Here is a 24,539-nt window from a genome sequence, read left to right as displayed (position 1 = left end):
TTCGACTAAAAGGAGTTGTGCATGAATGATAGGTTAGATGTTAATGATGTCCCAAAAAGGTATTGTTTAGACATATCCTTTTATCTGGTCCAATAGGATCACTGAAGGGGTTTACGCCAATCGGTTTTGCTAGGACATCTTTAATTTGTCAAGTCCCTTACTAGAGATATCATAGGGCACCTTAGTAGACTCTGTCGGGCAGACTAGGTATAGAAGAAAGACCATTCGGAGAAGTAGACTTAGATTTTCCTTAGTGACTCCTATCACTCACTTCCATAGTTGCTTGTCGTGTGAGAAAGCCAAAGTCTTATTAATCAAATCATATATTTACATTTTATTTTGCCTTAACATTTTTATTTGTTTGCATGCATCACAATTTAATTTGCCACGACATATCCATTTGCTACCTCATTACCATCGTTCCACTTCCACATCAGTCATTCCATTTTGCCCCTGCATTATCATTTGTATATACCATTACTAACTTTACTTAGGTGACAAAGTAAAGTGCCTTAACAAACTTATTTAATTTCCTCCAATTCCCTGTGGAGACGATACTCTACTTATCACTTTATTACTTGTTCGATTGTGTATACTTGCATATATATCCGCACTCATTTATAGTACTCACAAAGAGCGGACAAGTTTTTGGCGCCGTTGCCGGGGAATTGGCAACTATAAGTTAATTTGTTTTATCATGGCATTTGTATTTTACTTGTTTATTTTTTTTGTATAGTTTTACTCGTTATTTTCCTTTCCTTTTTCAGGCTTTTATTTTACATACTCAACGTGCTCAAGCAAAGATGTACTAAATTGGAAATCAAAGAATAGGTCAAGTGGAAGATCAGAATGCCGAGGTAATTCCAAATGTTGGGAATGCAATTAGGCCTCGTACTATTTGAGATCATTTAAACCGTATCATGGATGACCTACATCCTGGAATTGTGGCACCCATGATTCAGACAGCCCACGTCGAGCTCAAACTGGTTATGTTCGACATGTTGGACTTTATTGGACAGTTTGGTGGTACTCCTCATGAGGATGCAAGGCAACATGTTCGAATATTTTTGGAGGTTTTGTGACTGCTTTCGATAACAAGGTGTGCATGAAGATGTACTGAAATTGAAGTTATTTCCATATTCTTTGAAAGATCACGCCAGGGTATGGCTCAATGGATTACCTTCCGACTCGATAAGGTCTTGGGCTGACTTGTGCAAAACAATTTTGTTATGGCATAATCAACCCGATATGAACAACCATCTTATAAATGCCATAGCATCTTTTCACCAAGGCGATGAAGAGTCTATGTATGACTGTTGGGATTGATACAAAAGTTTGCTTCACAAGTGGCCCAATCATGGATTCCACGACTGGACTCAAGTTGTGATGTTCTATAATGGAGTTAAGACACCCACGAGGATGATGCTAGATGCCTCGGCAAATGGGACGTTACTTGACAAATCACCAGCAGAGGCATTTGACATACTGGATAAGATTTCCATTAATGATTATCAGTTTCCATCCACAAGGCTTGGAGTTGGGCGAAAATCTCATGGAGCTTTCGAGCTAGACTCTAAAGATTCGGTTTCCGCCCAACTTACTACTATCACCTACATGTTGAAAAACTTGCAAAGGCCAAGTGAGGTGAGAGAAGTGAAGGCAGCTCATTCAGCTTGTTTATTTTGCCATGGCAATCACAACGAGATTGATTGCCCGACCAATCAAGAATCTATCAACTTTGTAGGCAATTATAATTTAGGCAATAACAACCCCTATTCTAACACATATAATCTTGGATGGCATCAACATCCAGACTTTTTGTGGGAAAATCAAGGAACCATCAACTCTAGTCAGCCCGCTAGGCAGCAGAACTTCAGTGACTCCCAGGGTTTTCAAACGAATATGTCATGGCATAATTCTAACGATGGAGTACCATCTTCATCTGACACAAGCTCTTTGGAGGCTATGATGCAAGATTTTATCGCAACAACGAAGACCATGTTGCATGACCATGCGATTTCTATAAAAAGCCAAGAAGCTTTGCTTCAAAGTCACAGCTCGTCTTTGAGGGCCTTGGAGGGTCAGGTTGGCCGAATTGCCACGGCATTAAATTTTTGCCCATATGGAAGTCTACCTAGTGATACTGAAGTCACTAAGGCTCAAGACAGGGAACATTGTGGTACATTCACCTTAAGGAGTGGCTACAAAGATGTTATGTTTGGGGGAGAGACACTCGGAGAGCCCGGTTATAAGATTGTCACGAAGATCCGAAGGTGCAAGAAGATTTACATTTACTAGAAAACAATGATAAGGGTTCGAAGAGTACAACAATGAAGATAAGAAAAAAATTTCCACTGCAAAAGAAAAGCCCCCATCAGTAGGAGTTGATGACCAAAGGAAAGTTGCAGAATTTTGCCACAACAAATTTTTATGCAGTGATAATCACTTCAATCTTGATGAAGAAGACGAAGAGGAGCTCGAGGATATTCCAAAGGAGATGAGTAAGTATAGCTCACCCATAGCTAGAACGGGTATGAAATTTGAACCTTTGAATTCTATTAAATTTACTCATCCTAAACCCCAAGTAGCTACTCATTTTTCTAGGCTAGAAATTGTGAAAGGGCTAAGGAATGAAATGGATATTAAGAAAAAAATTCCCTAATGAGAAATTATTATTTGCCGCGGTAATTTTTTGGTATGCAGACATTGTCAATTTTCTCGTTAGTGTTGTTTTACTTCCTTACTTGAACAGCCTAGGAAAGAACAAGGTCATACACGATGGTGGCTACTGTCATAGGGATAACCTCAACCTCTCCAACGAATTTGCTGCCCAAATGATTTCAAGTTGCCACAACAAATAGGAGAAAAAAGAGATCTCATTCCACTACCATTCAGCTTCAGGAAAAGAGCATTGTGAAGAAGAGAGGACTACTGCAAAGGTCATACAAATCAGATGTGAAAGACACGAAATGTCAGGGCAAATTATTTTGAAGGCAGAACTATTATATGTGTGGGGCATTTTGGTCTATACTGGTGCTCCGGTCGAGCGCGACAAATCTACACTTCTCTTACACGATGTCAAAACTGGCTAAGCATCTTGAGGATACCGTTACATTTGGGATTTACTCCTATGCATAAATAAATGTTTATTTTATTACTGTTTTTATTCAGCTTCATTTAAATTGATTATTTTGTTTTTGTTTGCAAGGTTAGGGTCTACACAACCTTCAACCGTACCAGCATCTGACTTTGAACACTCCAGCCCCGCCAAACTGAGAAAGCATACTCATCGTGCGACTGCTGCACACCACCTGCATGAAGTCAAGGTACCTTGCATTGCATTACATTTCATATCATATAGTTTTATTTTCATTAGTTTTTAGTAAGCATTGAGGACAATGCTTCTCTCAAGTTTGGGGGAAATAGGGTTCTTGCATCATTGCATGATAGTAGTAGTAAAATAATTATGCCATGACATGAGTAAATGTTTGAATAGTTTTCCGAATTAGTTAAGGATGCCCTATGATGATGAATCTTGATGGCTAGGATAAAATGTACATGACTGGTTGATGATGATAGAACTAACTTTAGGACTTGCTTCTTTAAAATCTTTGAACACACAATTGTATGTTTTCCATGCTTGAGAAACTTAGAAATTTTTTATAAGAGAATTCTTAAAATGTCGTGGCATAAAATTTTGAATGATGAAAAACCCACTTAAAAAATGATGAAAAAATTGGAAAAAAAATTGAAGAAGAAAAGTTAAAAATAAATGCCTCGGCATATCTGTGGAGGGACACTCCGCTATGCTGTGGCATATGAGTGAATAAAAGTAGTCACAGGATGACTATACCTGACTAGCTCGAGGGTGGAAGGTATGCTCCCTTTCACCTAGAGTGTGGGATGGTAAAGTGATAGGCTGAAATAAATAAAAAAACAAAAAAACAAAAAAAAAAACAAGGTGGGAGTAAAAATTTCTAAATGTCATGGCAAATTAAGAAAGCTTACTTAGAAAATTTTTGTGTTTGTTAAGCATGGATTGGATACAAACACGCACTGACTCACACAAAGAATCTTGCCCTAGGGGACAGTACTAGATTTCTCAAACTAGTCAAGCATGTTGAAGCTAAATGTTGAGGGCTGAAATTTTATCCCATAGAACTATTCTGCTTCTGAAATTGTCATGGTATTTTTATTTTGCTTATTATTATAAATTGCTTGAGGACAAGCAATAACTTAAGTTTGGGGGTGTGATAACTCCGTAAAAGGTCACATTTTGGGACCTTTTCACTTAAGTTATTGAGTGTCTAATAGCTCATTTAGGATCATGTAGATGCATTTAGAAGCATTTAGTTGCATGTGGTGGAATTCAGTTTGTCATGGCATTTTATTTTTAAAGCGGTGCTGCTTTATGGGAAAGGTGTTTGTTTAATGATGTGCAGTAATTGAAAGCAATGAGAAAAGGAAATAAAATGCCATGACATAAGGAGATTGCTGAGCAAAATGAAATTGCCAAGTTCGACTGGCATTTCGATAGCGCTTAAAGTACAAAAAGATATTTTTGAAGCCAACTGTCTCCGACTTTCCGAGAAATCTGCCTCGAAGATCCGCCTGGAGGGGTCGGCGCTACTACAGCCGATCCTGCTGACCACGCCGCCTGCTCTGCAGATCCTGCCTATCATTGGGCGTCTACAGTGGGATTATATCGGGTACTCAGTCGGCAACCCAGACTGGATCACTGCTATGCTCTGCACGACTCTCAAGCACTTTATCATGGTTTTTGGGGTTTTCTAGGATAGTTAAAACCAAGTCCTAGGGTTAATTTTCCCCTATAAATAGATGATGAAGACACAATGAAGAAGACTTTGGTTCCACCCAGATTTGAGCTTAAAAAGTTAGAGAGAGAAGGTCTCATATTTCTCCGTCAATCCTACTTGCCATGGCATTTCTCCGTGACAAGCCTGCAGGAGTGGCGTTCTAGGCATCCGAGAGGAGCTAGTTCTCTGGGGGGCAGTTAGTGGTGGCCGAGGGAAGCTCCGACAGTGCACGTCGAATGCTTTTTCTCATTCCCTTAGTTCTTTGCTTTCGTATTTTTTTTATTTGGGTTGTAAGGAACGAATAATCTTGTTTTGTGCTTGCTTATTTCAAACCCCACCATGAACTAATCCTATTTGGTGGGAGTTTATTTTGGATGTTTAAGTTTTATTTCAATGAATGATTGATTTTTTTATGCTATAATATGTTTTGTTTATGGAGTTTAATACCTTAAAGTTGTAGGAGCTACAAGAGTATCCACTCCTTAGGAGATTCTTAGGGTTCGAGAGAATACCTAGGTAACATATCCTTAGTGTTCGAGAGAAACTAGGGAGGAACTATATAAACAAGGGGTTCTATGTAATAACTAGGTCTAATCCCCCTTAGAGATAAGGCTAGGATTTCATTCGACTAAAAAGAGTTGTGCATAAACGATAGGTTAGATGTTAATGCTGCCGCAAAAAGGTATTGCCAAGACATATCCTGTTATCTGGACCAATAGGATCACTGCAGGGGTTTACGCCAATCATTTTTGCCAGGGCATCTTTAATATGTCGAGTCCCTTACTAGAGATAGCATAGGGAACCTTAGTAGACTCTGTCGGGCAGACTAGGTATAGAAGAAAGACCATTCGGAGAAGTAGACTTAGATTTTCCTTAGTGGCTCCTATCACTCACTTCCATAGTTGTTTGTCGTGTGAGAAAGCCAAAGTCCTATTAATCAAATCATATATTTACATTTTATTTTGCCTTGACATTTTTATTTGTTTGCATGCATCACAATTTAATTTGCCACGACATATCCATTTGCTACCTCAATACCATCGTTCCACTTCCACATCAGTCATTCCATTTTGCCCCTGCATTATCATTTGTATATGTCATTACTAACTTTACTTGGGTGACAAAGTAAAGTGCCTTGACAAACTTATTTAATTTCCTCCAATTCCCTGTGGAGACGATACTCTACTTATCACTTTATTACTTGTTTGATTGTGTATACTTGCACATATATCCTGTAACATCCTCAATACCGGGTTAGTGACTAAATTGTAAAGTCTCAGAATTTGGTGGTTAAAATAAAATGAATGAATAATATAAAGATTTACATGTAAATTATTGTGTAGGATAGAATTGAAAGGAAGAAGGAATGAAAGGACAATAGAGTAATTGCAAGGAAAAATAATTAAAGAAGAGATAAGTATGTATATAAGGATACACGTGGGTGGAAGGGGAGAAAACACCCAAGACTTCCAGAGTTCTCTTCTTCTTCTTTCTTCCTTGTGCGTGTGAACCAAAGCAAAGGTAAGATTTCTGATATTGAGTTTCTTGTTAAATTTAATATTGGGTTTTGATTATTAGATGATAACTAAGCTTAAGGAAAAACTTAAGTTATCTTAACATCAAAGGATGATGTAGTTAGGAGAGATTTAAGATTTGAAGTTCTTAAATGAAATCTTGGAATAGAGTTCATAAGTAGAATTGAAAGTTAAATTTGACTTGTCATCAATCTAGTTAAGATATACGAAGTGTTAAAAGTGGAATTCAAACATGTTGAATTATTGATGTAATTCTTAAATTACATATGAAGGATAGAATTTTGGAGGTTTTAGATGAAATAAATGAGTATAAATTGGTTTAAGGATGTGTACTATAGTTAAGAATGAAAAAGAGGATTAAACATGAAGGATTTAATCCAAAATGAATGAATTTTCGGGTTCAAAAAGAGGATTCTGGGCAGAGTGCATCGATGCATATTCATAGTGCATCGATGCATCAAGGTTAAAACCCAGAAAGTGTTTGAAGGTGTATCGATGCACAGGTAGTGCATCGATGCACTCTTTTAAAATAAAAAGATCGAATGCAATTAGTGCATCGATGTATAAGGCATGCATCGATGCATCCCATTAATAATAAAACATCGAATGCATTTTATGCACCGATGCACAAGTAGTGCATCGATGCATACCTTCATTAAAAGAGGAAATTGGCATTTATCTTAATCTAAAGAGTGAACCATTAGAGTATATTAGTTATAATACTGATATAGATCCATGTGTGATTATGTAGATACTAAAAGTAAGCTTATTCCGGAATGATCAATGGATTAGAATCGAATCAAAGCAAAGCTAAGGTGAGTGCATACTATATGTATAGTATAATGGAATAAGACTTGAGATAAGTCTAATTCCTATATTGATTTTCATAGTACAATAGTTGTGAACATGCATACATGATAATTATTGTAATATATGCATAAGGCATATATATGTTCATGTGATTGGATAAATGATGTATATATATGAATAGCTTCAAATACATATGTGATATGATATGTGATATGAGAACATGACATGAGCTACATGATCACAAGAGAAATGACGTGAGCTATATGATCATAAGAGAAATGACATGAGTACATGAACATATGGAATATAAGAATAATGCCCATAGTATACGATATGAGAGCTATAGGTGTAATTGGCATGCCAAGAGTCGAGGGTATAATAGTCATTCGGGACGTAGTGGTCCTACGGGATATATATGACAGTCCTTCGGGATGAATACTGAACTAAGGTTCGGTGCCCCATGAGGGAATTGATACGAGCTGTGGTGACAGCATTAGTGCACAACCTCAATGCACTCACATACCTCTATTCTCAATAATATACATGGCAATTGAAATACAAAGTAAAGTGAAAATGGTACAAGAAGGTAAGTTTTGTACATGCATGATATGATTATATATGTTATTGTGTAGTAGATACATGCATATTGAAATGTCGTGAAGAAAATGGTAATAATGCATATTCATGAAGATATTGTTGCATATTCCTTTATTGCCTCACTAAGTCTATGACTTAGCGTGTAAGTGATTTACACGTAGGTACCGAGAAATAAGAAGATTCAGAATAGCAGTGGCACGAACAACAACATTACTAAGAAATCAGATCATAAGTAATTGAAAAAGTAGGTATTTTGTTGTGTATAAAGTGTTGGTATGTAATAAGTGGTTAATTACGAATGCTCTGATCGATTTTGTATTAAGTGGTCTCTTTTATGTAAATTAAAGTATTTTGTTTTAATGAAAGTTTTAAATTCCCGGGATTTTTCTTTAAGAATCAAAGTTTGAAAAGTCAATGTGATATCTCGGACTTGTATTCGGGTCGAATATGAGTTAGGGGTGTTACATATCCGCACTCATTTATAGTACTCACAAAGAGCGAACAACAGGACAACCATAGAATCAAGTAGCTCCAACATCGAAGTTGAAACAAAGGAATTTACTGAGTTTGAGGAGATTTCTAGAAATGATGTTCAGATCAGTCCTGAAGAAGTTCAAGAAGAACCAGACACATAAGAACTGAGACGCTCCTTCAGAATTCCTAAACCAACCCAACGTTATTCGCCTTCTTTGCACTACTTGTTGCTGACTGACAATGGTGAACTAGAGTGCTATGATGAAGCAATGTAGGTGGAGGATTCAGTCAAGTGGGAGTCTTCCATGAAAGATGAGATGGACTCGCTTAGGTCAAATCAGACATGAGAATTAGCTGAATTACCACCAGGCAAGAAAGCACTCCATAACAAGTGGATTTACAAGATCAAAGAAGAGCACGATGGGAGAAAATGCTACAAAGCAAGATTGGTTGTCAAAGGTTTTCAACAAAAAAAAAGGTATTGGCTACAATGAAATTTTCTCTCCAGTCGTGAAGCTGTCTACAATCAGACTGGTGTTGAAAATTGTAGCTGTAGAGAATCTACATCTTGAGTAGTTAGATGTGAAGACATCTTTCCTTCATGGTGATTTGGAGGAAGAAATCTATATGAGACAGCCAGAAGCCTTCATAGAGGCAGGCAAGAAAAACCTGGTATGTAGGTTGAAGAAGAGCTTGTATGGTTTAAAACAAGCTCTTAGACAGTGGTACAAGAAGTTCAATAGTTTCATGGGTAGCATTGGTTTTACCAGATGTTAAGCAGATCATTGTTACTACATCAAGAAGTTCGACAAAAACTTCATTATTTTATTGTTGTATATTGATGACATGCTCGTTGCAGGCTCATGCATGCAAGAGATTATAAAATTGAAGCAAAAATTGTCGAAGCAGTTTGCAATGAAAGATCTGGGCATTGCAAAGCAGATTCTTGGGATGAGGATTAAGAGAGATACAAAGTCGGGGACTTTGATGTTATCACAGGCTGAGTACATCAACAAAGTACTCTCCAGGGTCAACATGCAAGATGCTAAACCAATAAGTACACCTTTAGGTGTTCATTTTAGACTCTCCAAAGAACAGTCACCAAAGACGGAGGAAGAACGTGCATACATGGTGAAGGTGACGTATGCCTCAGTAATTGGAAGTCTGATATATGCCATGCTTTGTACCAAACCAGATATTACTCAATCAGTGGGAGTTGTTAGCAGGTATATGAATAATCCGGGCAAAGTACACTATGAAGCAGTCAAATGGATCCTCAGATATCTACGGGGTACCACAAACAAATCACTTTATTTCAAAGGTGGAGATACAATACTGACAGGTTATGTAAATACTGACTTAGCCAGAAATATTGACATCAGAAGGAGCACTACAGGTATGTCTATACTCTATGAGGTACTGCAATGAGTTGGGTTTCTCAACTACAGAAGATAGTTGCCCTCTCCACAACTGAAACAGAATATGTCGCTGTTACGGAAGCCAGCAAGGAGATGGTCTGGCTCTAAAGTTTCTTGGAAGAGTTAGGTAATAAACAAGAAAACAATGTCTTGTATTGTGACAGTCAAAGTGCTATCCATCTAGCAAAGAATCCGTCTTTTCATTCCAGGACGAAGCACATACAATTGCGATATCATTTTATCCGGTCTCTTCTGGAAGATGGGATTTTGAAACTTGAAAAGATTAGTGGAGCTCAAAATCGGGCAAACATGTTAACAAAGATGGTGACTACAGACAAACTGAAGTTGTGTTCAGCTTCAGTTGGCATACTAGAGTAATAAGACTAGGAAAGCTGTTGTATTGATCGAGGTGTGAAGACAAATTAAAATCAGTCTTCAAGTGGGAGATTGTTGAAGTTGAAAGTCAAGCAATGTAAATCAAATTTTGGCACCCGCACAATGGGTTGAAAATTCAAACATAAGCACCAAATTCGGTGCCTAATTTCTGTTGCTGAAAATGGTAATGGGGAAATTGCATTTTAGTCCCTACACTTTAGGATATTTATAAGATTAGTCCTTTAGCTTCAACTATAAATACCCTAACCCATTTAGCTTCAAAATCATCCCAAATCATTTCTTTCTCCCAACACTAGAGAGTTTTCTTGTGAGTTTTGAGTGTTTGTAAACACCTGTAAATTTTCTCTCTTTATTAAAATATCTATAGCAGTCCGGAGACGTAGACATCATTGGCTGAACTCTGTTATCAATTTCGGGTATTATTTTTTTGCTTTTATTTTGTGTTCTCACTAATCTGGTTATAGGAAAATTACTCGTTTAATTCCCAATACAAGCAACCAAGCAACACACATAGAAAACTCAAAATATCCAAGGCTAATTCGGCACCAACCACACTACGATAAAAAGATCCGAAGCATTCACACAAACAGCTTAATTTGACATTCTTCATACAGAGTTCACACCCCATTGAAAATCACCTCGAAGGGACACCTAATGAAATCCTGAACAGAGGGTATAAGTGAAGGCCATTTACAATTTGCCCATATTCCTATTTTTAGCAACGCCTGATCGAAAATGATTTCTTCAGAACAGTGACAACCCTTAAAAATTGCTTCGTTCCTGTAGGACCATATTGAACAAGAAAAACTGGAAAAAAAAACTCGAGCGCCAAATCGGTTTCAATGGCCTTCTAATTATTTGGTTATTCCACAGTAAGAACATCGATTTTACTTCTTCTGGAAAGACTATGTAAACCTTCCACGGTGAACAATGCTGCCACACACTCCAAACAATCTCACAGTGACAAAGAAGGTGGTTTGTAGACTCTGGTAGATTATTGCAAAAAACACAGAATCGAATCCATACCATTTGCACCACGTTTTGCCAGTTCTGTTTGAACAAGAATTCTCTGGAGAATCGCCTTCCAAACAAAGGCTTCGGCTTTTGGGGGAGCAAGATTTGCCCACACTAATTTCCTGATTCTTTCTTCATTAGCTCCCACAGAAGTTGTTGTCACGCAGAATTGTTTTGGAGTAAACTCCTCATTCAGGGCAGCTAACCATAACAATGAGTCTTTCCCATTCGGATTACATTGAGCTTTTCTAAGGACATTTACAAATTCACTCCACACCCTTTTTTCCTACTCGAATAGAGGTCTTCGAAGCTCAATGTTCCACTCCCACTGGTCGTTTCTTCTGGAACCAAACTCTTTAACTTTGCTAGTTTTGAGGGTTGCGATCCTGAATATCCTGGGGAAAGCAAGTTTTAAAGATGTGACTTCCGTCCAGTGCTCATCCCAAAAGTCGATCCTATATCCATCACCTAACAAACATTTGCAGTTTGACATGAAGAGGTAATCCTCTTTGGCTAGCGGGTCTGTTATGTTTCTCCAAAGCCAAGACGATTTTCGCCCATGCGGAATTGAGGGAAGAAGCGAATCCCGATGTAAGCCATATTTTGCATAAACCATCTTCTTCCAGAGGCACTCATTCTCAACCCCAAATCTCCTAAACCATTTATTTAGCAAGGAGCGATTCTGACATGGAAGAAACCCAAACCACCGAGAGACTTGGCTTACAAATGCTATCTCATTTGACCTAATGGATTGATCTTCCTTCTTTTGCCCCCAAATAAATTTGGCAATGCTTCTATTAATCCGTTCGGCCACAGCCGAAGGCATCAAGAGGTAGTAAACCGGTAGGTTTGCGAGGACGGATCTTACCAAGGTTAAACGCCCACCAGACGAGAGTAATTTTCCTTTCCATCCATTAAGTTCGAATTGTACTTTATCCAACATGGGATGCCAAAGTTCTATGGAATTCCTTTTCTGACCCAATGGTAGACCCAAGAAGCGAGTCCCAACTACACCGAATATCTGTAGCCCACTCCTTAATCCGATTAGTCTCGGCATTCACCCCGAACAACTTTGTTTTCTTTGAATTCAATTTTAATCCGACAGCCAACTCAAAGATTCTGAGTACTCTTTTAATATTCCTTGCCATCTCTAAATTAGCTTTAGAGAATATGATCAGATCATCCGCAAATTGGATGTGAGTTATGGACAGCTCATTTTTTCCCACGTACACACCAGAGAAAAGGCGCACATTAGTGAACAATCAGTAATTTGTTTTCCGGCAATGAAGGCGAACTGGCATTCCCCCACAACCTCTCCAATGCACGCTGCTAATCTCCTTGCGAGAACTTTTGCCAAAATTTTGTACAGACTACCAACTAACGAGATTGGCCTGAAGTCCTCGAAGTGTGCAGCCTCTTCCTTCTTCGGAATTAAAGTGATGAATGATTTATTGAAAGACCAACCTTAACCCTCCCATTGAAAAAATCAGCGAAAAAGGCCATAACGTCTTCTTTTATGAACCTCCATTTTTTTTTTACATAAAAATCTAGATTAAAACCATCTGGCACAGGAGCTCGAGACCCATCCGCTGAACAAATTGCATGCCAAATTTCCGATTCTGAAAAGGGATCTTCAAGCGATCTTCTAGATTCCAATTTCAGCTTTTTCAGAGGAACATGAAAACTTTGTAATGGTAGTGTGTTCACTTCATTGTACCCACTCTTAAAATAATCATGGAAAGCGGCTTTCAATTCTTCTTGTCCCCTCACCTCAGAATTTCCCACTTTTAGCGACGATATACAATTCGATTTCCCTCTCGCTGTAGCAATAATATGGAAATTTTTTGTATTTTATCTCCTTCTTTGAACCATTTTAGGCGGCTTTTTTGTAACCACTCTCGCTCTTCCCGTCTGTAAACCTTCCAGAGTCTCGCCTTTAACTCTTTAATTCATTAAGCACCAAGTAATTGCTGCCATTTGCAATGATCGACTTCTCCAGAGCATCAATTTTATTTTCCAGGAACTCCACTCATTGCTCCTCCCTCTACTTTCCTTTTCCCATCTTTTCGTAGCAGATCTAATCTCCATTAACCTGGCCATTGCACCTTTTCCTCGTTTTTTGGCACAAATAGATTTAATCAACTCCATGTACTTATTGTCACCCCAGTGATTAAACCATTTGAAGGTTCCATTAACTTTGTCAAGCACCTCCTCCTTTAATAACACAGGGTTGTGATCCGAGAGATTCCTGGCTAAAGATAATTGAGCAAGTTGTGGGAATTTATTAAGCACTTCAACTGAAACGAGAAATCTGTCCAGTCTACTGGCAGATACTGCGGCACCTCCCCTGAACCATGTGAAAGAAAACCCCTTTGGAGGCAAGTCAATGAGATCACCATCCGAACTTTTAAAAGAGGAAATGTTATATTCAACCATTCAATTATTAATAAAGTTGATAGACTAATGATTAATTAGTAGTATAATACAAAATGAGAATAAAATATGAATCATTTTATTATTTATTAAATTATTAAAAATAGATAATAATAATAATAATAAATTATTCATTTACTTACTTTATTATTGGGTTAAAATCGGGTCGAAGAGTGGTTCGGATCAAATATGGGTAAATTAAATTCGGGTTGTTTTCGGTTCGAGTTGCTTTCGATACAGGTCTATTTCGGTTTGGGTTGCTTCCGGTTGGGTTGTTTTCAGTTAAACTAAAATTTGGGTCTTTTTTGCTTTGATTTGGTGCATTTCGGGTTTCATATCAATTTTGGATCATCATATTTAGATCTATATCGAATCTCTAATCGGGTAAATTGATTCGGGTAATTAGGTACGGGTCAACTTTACCAGGTCTACTCTCATCTAACTTGCTGTCATGCAAACAATTATATACCCAAAAGCATATCGGCATCAAACAAGTCATGAGATTTACCAATCTCATCCTTTTCCCCATTTATGTTTCAAAACAATCTTAGAATTGAATGTTAATTAATTATATATAGTTAATTTCGACATAAAAGATTTTTGTTTTGGCTTCAAATTTAAAGCAGAAAAAAGATCTTATACATAATTACCAATTTGGGTTGTTTGAGCTATTTCCTATATTTGGTATCCAACTGTCTTGTTTATAAAAAACATGTTAATTACCTTAATAAAAGACCTGACACAGGACAAATCTTGATTAAGAAAAAAGTAGTTTCTATTCAAACACCAATTTGTAGTGTTTGGGGGGTATTGAGCTATATTTTTGTACGGCCTATGATAGAATATTCCACAATTGATTGAGGTGATGAATTATTATTAGCCTTGCTGGATGGCAATGATTAAAAAAAAATTAAAACTAGATTTAACCCAATCAGCCCAATTAACAGGTCTACTACGAAACCTCCATTATTGTTCATGCCTAACAGTTGTATCAAAAGTATAAATGAACTTGTACTCCAAAAACACCACACTTTCCACGGCCTTGGTTTATAATCCGATTCAGCTGAATCAAAAATATCTTCAAAGCAAAAAGTTTCGGCCAGCCCCGGTCTAGGCCGACTTGGCATTAAATAAACCGAACTTGATCGCCTTATCTATAATTGAAATGACTTAATCAAGCATATGCAACAAGATCGAACTAATGAAACCTTTAGCAAATAAACAAAATCTGCATAATCGAACAAAACATGCAGAAGTGCAATCAAATGGGACTGTTCATGAAATCTCATTCTGTAATGTTGCTTGCGTGCAATCATATATACATACATACATGCATGTCGAAAACTAGCCTAATAATCAAACATAATCACTTTACATATTCGGAAACAAACAGTAAACAAAAATGCATGGAAAACAACGAAAAGGAGCAATGAGAATAGCTGTGTAATACCACAATTTATTACTATCAAATAATATATACAATCCAACTTAAGTTGACTTGAAGACAGAAAGGGAAAAGACAAAGCTAGGGTTACTTCAAAATAATTCCAAAAACAAGTCAATTTTTACATTTTGATTTTAATGTCATTCAAGCCACATTACATGATATATGAACAGACGAGATACTCAGATTTAAGTACTCTCCTCTAGAGCATAAGTGTGGAAAAGTACTGCTCGGATTCTCGATCAATGGTAGGTTTCCTTTTGGTTTGTGGAGCCTCTACAGTACAGTATAAATGAAGGAACCCCAAATCAACAAGTGACCACATGGACATTGTATGAGCAACGCATATATATTTTCGAAGTCTTATGAACTACCTCGGTCGACGCTCCATCGTCCAGATGAAAGAACATAAACGTTTGGATTCCCCCCGTCAGAGTTGAGGATTTCTTCTATTTCCTTATCTTGGTATTGCTCTATGGTGTAATTTCCATATCCTGAGTAGATGTAATCTACGTCGCTAGTCGCTATCGCTACCATACTCGGCAAGCGTCTCCTCGAGATTCTCAGCTAGTCTGGAATCAGCTGTTTCAGGCTCGTCACCAGGAGAAGATAGTACATCCGTTTCCACACTGCTTGATGCAACAGTTGTACCATAAGAATGGGAACCTTGGGAGCTGGATCCCTATTGGATGACGAGGAGGAAGCACTCTTATGTAGCAAATACTTGGCATTGGCATGCATAGACATTGCAGTGTCCAAAACTTCAGCAAAGCTATTGCTATCTTTTGTCGACTCAGTTTCGGATACATCATAAACATTCCCTCCCTTTCCTTTGAAAGTGCAGGGACTTAACCCATCTACTTCTGCAATGCTGCCTAAGGAAGCAGGCTTCGGTGATACGCTTTGCTTCCGATATCGATGCTTCGATAACGGCAAGTCCAATTACTCGTCCTCTAATTTCCTTTTCTTGTTTATGTCTACAACGATGAATGACTGATGCTTCGATAACGGCAAGTCCAATAACTCGGCCTCTAATTTCCTTTTCTTGTTTATGTCTACAACGATGAATGACTTGTCGATAAAGCCGAGAACGATAATAGAAATGGGAATAAGAAAAAGTGAGAAGACAACCTACATAGAAAGATCAATGATCTTTCTCATCAGCTAAACAAAAGTCATAACATAGAAAAAATATCTAAGACGCCTTGGACATTGATTATTTTTTGGCCTCATTGAGGTTTTAAACTAGAGCAACAAATTCAGGTACTTAGAATCCAGTACGATAAACCTCTAAATGATCAGCATGAGCAGAAAGAATACCATCAAAGGACTAATAATATTTTTCCTTTATTTTAAACATAGTTAATTGTTACCTCAAAACATATATTGAATGGACCCGTCGATCATGATCCGAACCAAAAACAAAAACCCGGATCCAAAAATAACCTGAAGAAAATGACTTAACCTGAAATGTCTTGAATAAGTAACTAAAATGACATATACCGGATAATGGAAATGATCTGACCGGAAAAACTGAGCTAGCAACCCCAATTATCCAAACCCAAAATGACCGGTATATGAAATAGCTCAATCTCGAAACAACCCAAACCTGCAACGACCCGACTCAAGTTGGTCTAATCCAGAACCAATCCGGCCCACCTAATCAGGGACTGACTTAATATTTTATACCATGCGATAAACTTATAAAATTTTATAGAAGAAAATAGATTATCAATAATAAATAAATAAAATACGAGAATTTGAAATTGTTTATAACCCCGCCAATACCTTCAGTCCATCCCTACACCTAACTGACAGGTCTAACTGAGAAACTAAGAGTAAAACCCCATCAAGCAAGGAGAAGCCATAGCTGTTAAATGACAGTTGCAGAGCTAATAAACATCAAAGGATGTAACACTAACAGTCATAAATCATTACTTCAATACACAAAACCCTCTCAATTTAGTAAAGATGTTAGCTGATTCACAAACAAAAAGAAAACAACTTGAAAAGAATGCTGTGAGCTCAAAACAGAGATCCCATGAATCGAAAGAAAATTAACTAATAGGTACATGTCACTGAAAAAAAAGGTAATAAAATTAAAGACCCAGAAACCGAACCTCTTAATCCGAGATGGGTTGGGTTTTTTATTATCAATTTCCATTTTCTGACAAACACCGCCGGAAAAAATCTTCGGTTCTCAGGTGAAAGTAAAGAGGAAACTTTAAATAAAGTACTACCTTTTTCTTTCCCTTGTTCCCGGATATCCGATATTAAATCCGCCATTTTTGTTCACTTATCATACAGTTGAAAATTTCACCGATTCTCGGAAACATTAGCCAATCATTTTTCGACACGTTGTCCTTGTTCATCTCATCGTCCAAGCAGCAAATGAACTGATGAATGATGATAACTCAGATAAGGATCATGCTGAGGGCAAGAGAACTTATCGGCGGTGGCACGATGTGAAAAAAATAGGGTAAACTACAATATTAGTCACCCAACTATTAATTCTCTCCTAAAATACTGTGACCTAGCTTCTTATTGAAAAATGAGGAAAATATACGGGTTCGGTAGGGATCTAAATTAAGACCTAGGCGAAGTAAACATATGAGTTTGTATTTATCTCAAATTTATCAAAAGCAAAATTATTAGATCAAATTAAATAATTATTAAAATATTAATAAAAAATATTTAAGTTAAATTTTATTTGAAGTTAATTATATTATTTTTAATCAACTTATAGTAAGTACAAATTAATATTTTTTCAAAGATAACTCTTAAGCCTTTTAATATTAAACGCTCACACCCCTAACATTATTGATGCTCAAGCCCGAGACCTTAAGAAATAACAACAATTCATTTACTATCGAGGTCACAAAGATTCATGCTTGAATAAAACATAAATTATTTTTTATAATTAAAACGGATATTTTAATAAAGCCAATGTTTGATGATTGGTCAAATTATATATTTATTACATTATTAATAAAAAATATTTAAAATAAATTCAAATTGAAACCAATTAACAAGGAAAATATGGATAAAAATAATTAGTTTTTTAATAGTATGAGATGAATATGATTACAAGGTATTATTTATTCACAACTTTTTTAATCAATTGACAATACATACAGTAATGTAGTTGTTCGAACTTAAGACATCTGCAAAAGATAACATTTCATTTTACCGCGACGTCACTTGGTGAATTCTAATGAAAATCAAAATTAAAACATAGAATAACATAATGTTTAACGGCTAGGAGAAATTGAGTTAGGAAGATTGTCGTTACTTTTGCAATACTCGATTCAAATTAATCAATTAATATATCAAAAACCAATAATTATAAAAAAATAATAATATTAAAATAAAATTATCATATTAAAAGGTAAAATCTTATTATTGGTCTATTTAACTTTTTTGAATGTCAACATTTTCTAAAGTAGTTGAAAAATATTAAAAGTTGAAACCGGAGAAAGAGGGGCATAATGGCAGAAATAATACATCTCTACATATTTAATTCCCAAAATAATGTACTTTTCATATTATTTCCCCATATGAGGTGGAAAAAAAAACAGTATTGAGCCAAAGATTCCAAGCTTACTTGGCTTCTTCAAGTCAACTACAAATATTTCAAGCTTATTTGGCGTCTTCATGCAAAATAAAAAGACTCTAAGATTACCTGGCGTTTTCATGCAAAATAAGAAGACTCCAAGATTACCTGGCGTTTTCAGGGTGGTCGGTTACCTCCGACTGGGAAACAAGTAAATAATAATGGCACCATTAATTATCCATTAATAACTCGAGTAGGTTGGTGGTTGGTGATTGAATGAGAAAGTATATTAAATACCCGGTATGTTATAAAATATGGTGTTTTGGTTGAGAATTGGGGAGTAAAGCAGTGGTGAGGAAAGGGGATAAGAGGCAAAATTTGGAGAAGAATTGAAAGAGTGAGCATCCGGGAAGAATATTAGAGAAAATTTTAAACGATTTTTTCTTTCAATTTTTAATATGTAAGTATTACTCGAATAAAATATCTCTATTTTATCTTGTAATATTTAATATTAAAATATTAATTATAATATATTGTTGCAGGTAAAAAAGAAGTGAGTAAAAAATTCGAAAATGTTTTTTTATAACATCAACTTGTCGGAAGAAACACTCAAGTAAGTATAAAAAAAATTTATTTAAAGTATTTTACGATTTTTTGTTAGTTACATATTGACTTAGTAAATATCAGTTTACGATTTATTGTTATGTAAATATCATTATTATAATTTTAACATTATTGATTTAGTATTTGTATTATAAATGTTAAAAATATATTTATAATGAAGAAAAATAATATTTATTACAATGATGAAATATAATGACACCATTAATTATCTATTAATAACTGTGTAGGTTGGTGGTTGAATGGAAAAATATAATGAATAGTCTGAGATGTTATAAAATTGGGTGTTTTGGTTGAGAAATTGGGAGAAATAAATTCGAAATAATCATAAGTAGTTATAAAAAATTCAAAGTAATAAATTTAATCATTATTATATGTAATCATAATATTTAATCATTATTTTTATAAAAATATTGTTAAATATTTATATTTTTTTTGCAAATTTAAATAATATTGTAGTAATTAATTTAATTTAATTTTAATTATAAATTTAATTTTTTACCTTATGAATCATTAGTATAATTTGAATAAGATTGATTTAGTATTTGTAGTAAAAATGTTAAAATAATTAGATCAACATTTGATTTAGTATTTCTAGAAAAATGTTAAAAATATTGTTAATATATTTACATTTTTATAAAAAATATTGTTAATATATTTACATTTTTTTGAAATTTTAATAATATTTATTATAATTAAATTAATAATGTTTTAGTAATTAATTTATTTTCATTTTAATCCTAAATGTAATTTATCGTCATTACTATAATTTATTTTTATTTATTCTAAATGTCTATATTTTGATGTGTAGAAAAATGAGCAACAAAATTTTTACGATTGTCCATTATAATATACATATTATGAAAAATGAGGTTGAAGTTATTTTCAGTCTGAATAACTTATAAATATGATGTTTAAAAGTGACATTACATTTGTAGAAATTAAGGAGATAATAGAAAGGAAAATCCAAACTACAGTTGATGGTTTGAGGTATAGGTTTTGGTATGTCCCAATCTAGTCATATATGCTACAATACCACTTGAAGAAGATGATGATATTACAATTATGATTCAATTACACGACTCAACAAATATTTCAATTATTGAGTTATTTGTTGATGTGTGTAATATATCTGATGTGTCTGAGTCATCAAGAAATATGCTTGACACTTCATGTAACACCCCAACCCGTATCCGATCCGGATTCGAATCCGATGTGTCACATTGACTTTTCAAACATTTTTCTTTACAAAATTACTAAAATTCAAATTCATAATTCAAGAAAATGATTTCTTTGCGTTAATTAAAATCAATTGATTTTACAAAACATATCAGAGTGTATTCAACTCAATTCTATTAGTACATGTCAACTATATTCAATATAACAAAATACATAATCATATCCATTTTATTTCTGATCTAAACTTCGTAAAAGAGATGATGACTTGTCTGGCTCCTCTTACCTTCTCTTCTCACTTTCCGAAACCTACGTGTGAAACACCCACACGCTAAGTCTAGTGAGGCATATAAAACATCTAATATAAACTATAACTTCTAACAATGAATTCATGTTTCATGCTATCATATCATATAACCTCATATCCATTTTCATAAAATAAATTCATACATTCACATATATCATCATATCATATATGAGTGTTTACTATTTCATATTCTTATAATCATTTATTTTACACCACTTAGCTTATATCACATTCTACTGTCATCATTTAAGTCGTTTTATTTACATAATTCCTAATCATATAATTCTTATCACAAATTCACATATCTTATCTCTTATTTTCATATGTTTCTATTTAACATTTAACACATAAATTCTTGTTACATATTCTATATCATATTCTTGTATACTAATTTCTTATATTTTATTAATTAATTTTTCACATAATTTTGTTACATAAACATATATTTGCATAACTTATTGTTATTTGATTCCCCTAATGTTCTCATATGATTTCTTAAATCCTTATACTAATTTCATATCACTTAAGAATTTAACAAGTTTATATCACAGTTCTATTTAAACGTATAGACCTTCTTATACAACTTATCTAAAATACTCTTATACTTATTTAAATACTTGTTTCCTAGTTAATATACTATATATTTTATCTCAATTCTCATTAATCATATAGTCCACCACCTCATTATCTATATATATATACTTATAGAGGTCACTATATTTCTCATGTAATTACTTATAACATATCATATAAGTTTATTATATTCTCTTATATTCAAATATATCAGACAAACATATTTCACATAGAAAATATAACATAAGGCAACTCATATACTCATATCCAAGTGTTCAATCATATATAACAATCATATCATAATTTAGTCATGTCACACATATGATACAATATAAGCAATAATAATATGATAACATATACTCATGTAAATACCTTTGATATCTTTTATAGGCCCATGTTGTAACATCCCGAAATCTGAGTCAGTGACTAAAATGAGAAATTTTTGAAATTTGGTGATAAAAGTAAAATAGTTTAATAGTTTAATGACTTATTGGAAATATAGTTGAAGGTTGTTTGGTAATTATTGAATGAATTAAAGGGCAAATTGGTCATTTGATAAGAAAGATATTTTCCCCTTTTATAAGAATGAAACACGTGGGGGAAAAGAAAGAGTTATCTGGGAAACTCTCTTCTTCTTCTTCTTCCTCCCGTATCTCCAAGCTCAAAGGTAAGTTTGTGAATTCTTGATTATTTGTTGATTTAAAGGTTGGGTTATGATCACTAGATGATAATTAAGTTTAAGGAAAGTTTAATTTGTTCTTAAACAACAAGATGAAAGATATATGAGAGATTAAAGATTTTGAGTTCTTGAATGAAATCTTGGAATAGAGTTCATTACTCATATTGGAAGACAAATTTGACTTGTCATCCACTTAATTAAGGGATATGAAGTGATAGAATTGAATTTAGAACAAGTAGAAAATTTAGTATGATTCTTGGATTTCATATGGAAGATATAATTTTGAGTTTAAAGAAGTGATTATGGAGTAGAAGTGAGTTTAAGTATGTATATGAAAGTTAGGAATATTAAAGGAGGTGAAAGATGAAGAATTAAGCTGAAAGAGAGTGAATTCGTGTTTTAAATGTAAATTCTGGGTTGTGTGCATCGATGCATCTTCAATGTGCACCGATGCACTCTCAAATAAATGAACATCGATGCATAAGGAGTGCATCGATGCACCTTCTTAAAATACAAACATCGAATAGGATTTATGCACCGATGCATGAATAGTGAATCGATGCACCTGTCAAGGGATGTATCGATGCATGGTGTAGTGCATCGATGCATGCCTTCATTAAAAGATAAAAATAGCTTTCTTATTAGCCTAAGGAATGATAGTTTAGAATATATCAATTAGTATACTGATATGTATCAATGTATTAATATGTAGATTTAGAACGTGATCTCGTTCCGGAACAATTGAAGGATTAGAATCAAGTCAAGCCAGACAAAGGTGAATACATATTAGAAGTATGGTACAATGGAATAAGACTTGTGATAAGTCTAATTCCTATGTTGATTTTCATAGCACAATAGTTATGAACATGCATACATGATAATTATTATGATACATGCATAAAGTATATATATGTTCATATGAGTTGATAAATGATATATGTGAAAAGACCCAAATGCACATGTGATATGATAAGTGATATGAGCTATGTGATTACAAGAGAAATGACATGAACACATGAAATATAAGAATAATGCCCATGGTATACGATATGAGAGCTATAGAGTCGAGGGTTCTACGTAGTCATTCGGGACATATATGTATCCTTTGGAACATTTACAGTGTCTTTTGAGACAGATCTGATCCACTGGAATATGTATATGGTTCTTAAGGAGTGTTCATTCGGGACAAATACAATCATAGGTCATTCAGGACAAATTTCATAGCCCCTAATGGGAGACCTATACGAGCTGTGATGACAGCATAGTGCACAACCTCAATGTACTCGAATACCTTGAGTTCTCAAAAATGTACATGGGCCTATAAAAGGTTATCAAAGGTAATTACATTGTTATAGTTATAGGTTATCATATGATTATTGTTTACATTGAATTGTATACGACAGGATTGAATGTATAGATTGCATGTTCATATTCATACTGGATGCATTATTGTTATATTTATATGTCTCACTAAGTCTATGACTTAGCGTGTAAGTGATTTACACGTAGGTACCAAGAATCAAGAAGAGTGGAAATAAGGTTGCAAGAACAGCAGCAATGCTAGAAGATCATATCAGAAGTAACGGATAAAGTATGTATTTTGTCGTGTATATGGTTGGCATGTAAGAAAAGTGTCTGTTACAAATGCTCTGATATGTTTATTCTTGTTTTGGTTAACTTGTGTAAAGTAACAATGTTATTTTAATGAAAGTTGTAAATTTCCTTGATTTTTTTTCGTCAATAGTCAAAGTTTGAAAAGTCAATATGACACCTCAGACTAGTATCCGGGTCGGGTACGGGTTGAAGGTGTTACATTTAACATTACTGAGAACTTAAGGTATGCGAGTATATTGAGGTTGTGCACCTATGCTATCACCACAGCTCGTATAAGGGTCCACTGAGTGGCATGTGAAATATGTCCCGGAGGGCCTATGAATTTATCCCGAATGACTTATGAAACCCTCGACTCTTGGCATGCCAACTATACCTCTAGCTCTCATAACATATAACATGGACATTCTCTTTTATATCATTTCCCATATTCATATAGACATATGGTTCACTTTCACATATCACATATACTTTTCTTCATGTATCTCATGATTCTTTCACATATCTCATTATCACATTTTCATATCATATGTCTTATAATAGATTCTTATATCATCACTTGTATCATTTATACTCATTCACAATTACACTAACATGTACTCACACATATCATTTAACATATGGAATAATCTATAACATACATGTATTAGATCAAACATATGCTCATATTAATGAATTCATGCATTCTACTATAGAAAATAGACTTGTCACAAGTCTTCTTTCCATTACACATCATATAACTAATATGCACTCACCTTGGTCTCACTTAGTTTCCAAATCCACCTCTATGATTTCCTTCTTTGGATCGAAACCTAATTCGGTGATCGTTCCGGAACTTGCTTACATTCGATGTCTACATAATCATACATTTATATATATCAGTATTCCAAATAACATGCTCTAATTTCTCATTTCTTGAACTAAAGGAATGGCTAAATTTCATTTTCTATTTAAAGTAGTATTGGTACCCCCTATAGGGTATCGATACATTCCCTAATTGTGGTATCGGTACCATGCCTAGGAATCGATACCCATATTGCATTCTGTAATTCTCGTTTCAAGATGATATCGATATCGTCCT

General features: G+C 34.7%; 1 pseudogene; it reads right to left on the bottom strand.

Moving 5' to 3' along the window:
• Positions 1-15,024: 15,024 nt before the first annotated feature.
• LOC120159998 lies at positions 15,025-17,158 on the bottom strand (annotated as a pseudogene).
• Between the last annotated feature and the right edge of the window lie 7,381 nt (positions 17,159-24,539).

This window comes from Hibiscus syriacus, unplaced genomic scaffold (genome assembly GCF_006381635.1).
Source record: "Hibiscus syriacus cultivar Baekdansim isolate YM2019G1 unplaced genomic scaffold, ASM638163v2 tig00111388_pilon, whole genome shotgun sequence".
NCBI lineage: Eukaryota > Viridiplantae > Streptophyta > Magnoliopsida > Malvales > Malvaceae > Hibiscus > Hibiscus syriacus.
This window is presented reverse-complemented; position numbering and strand designations above follow the sequence as displayed.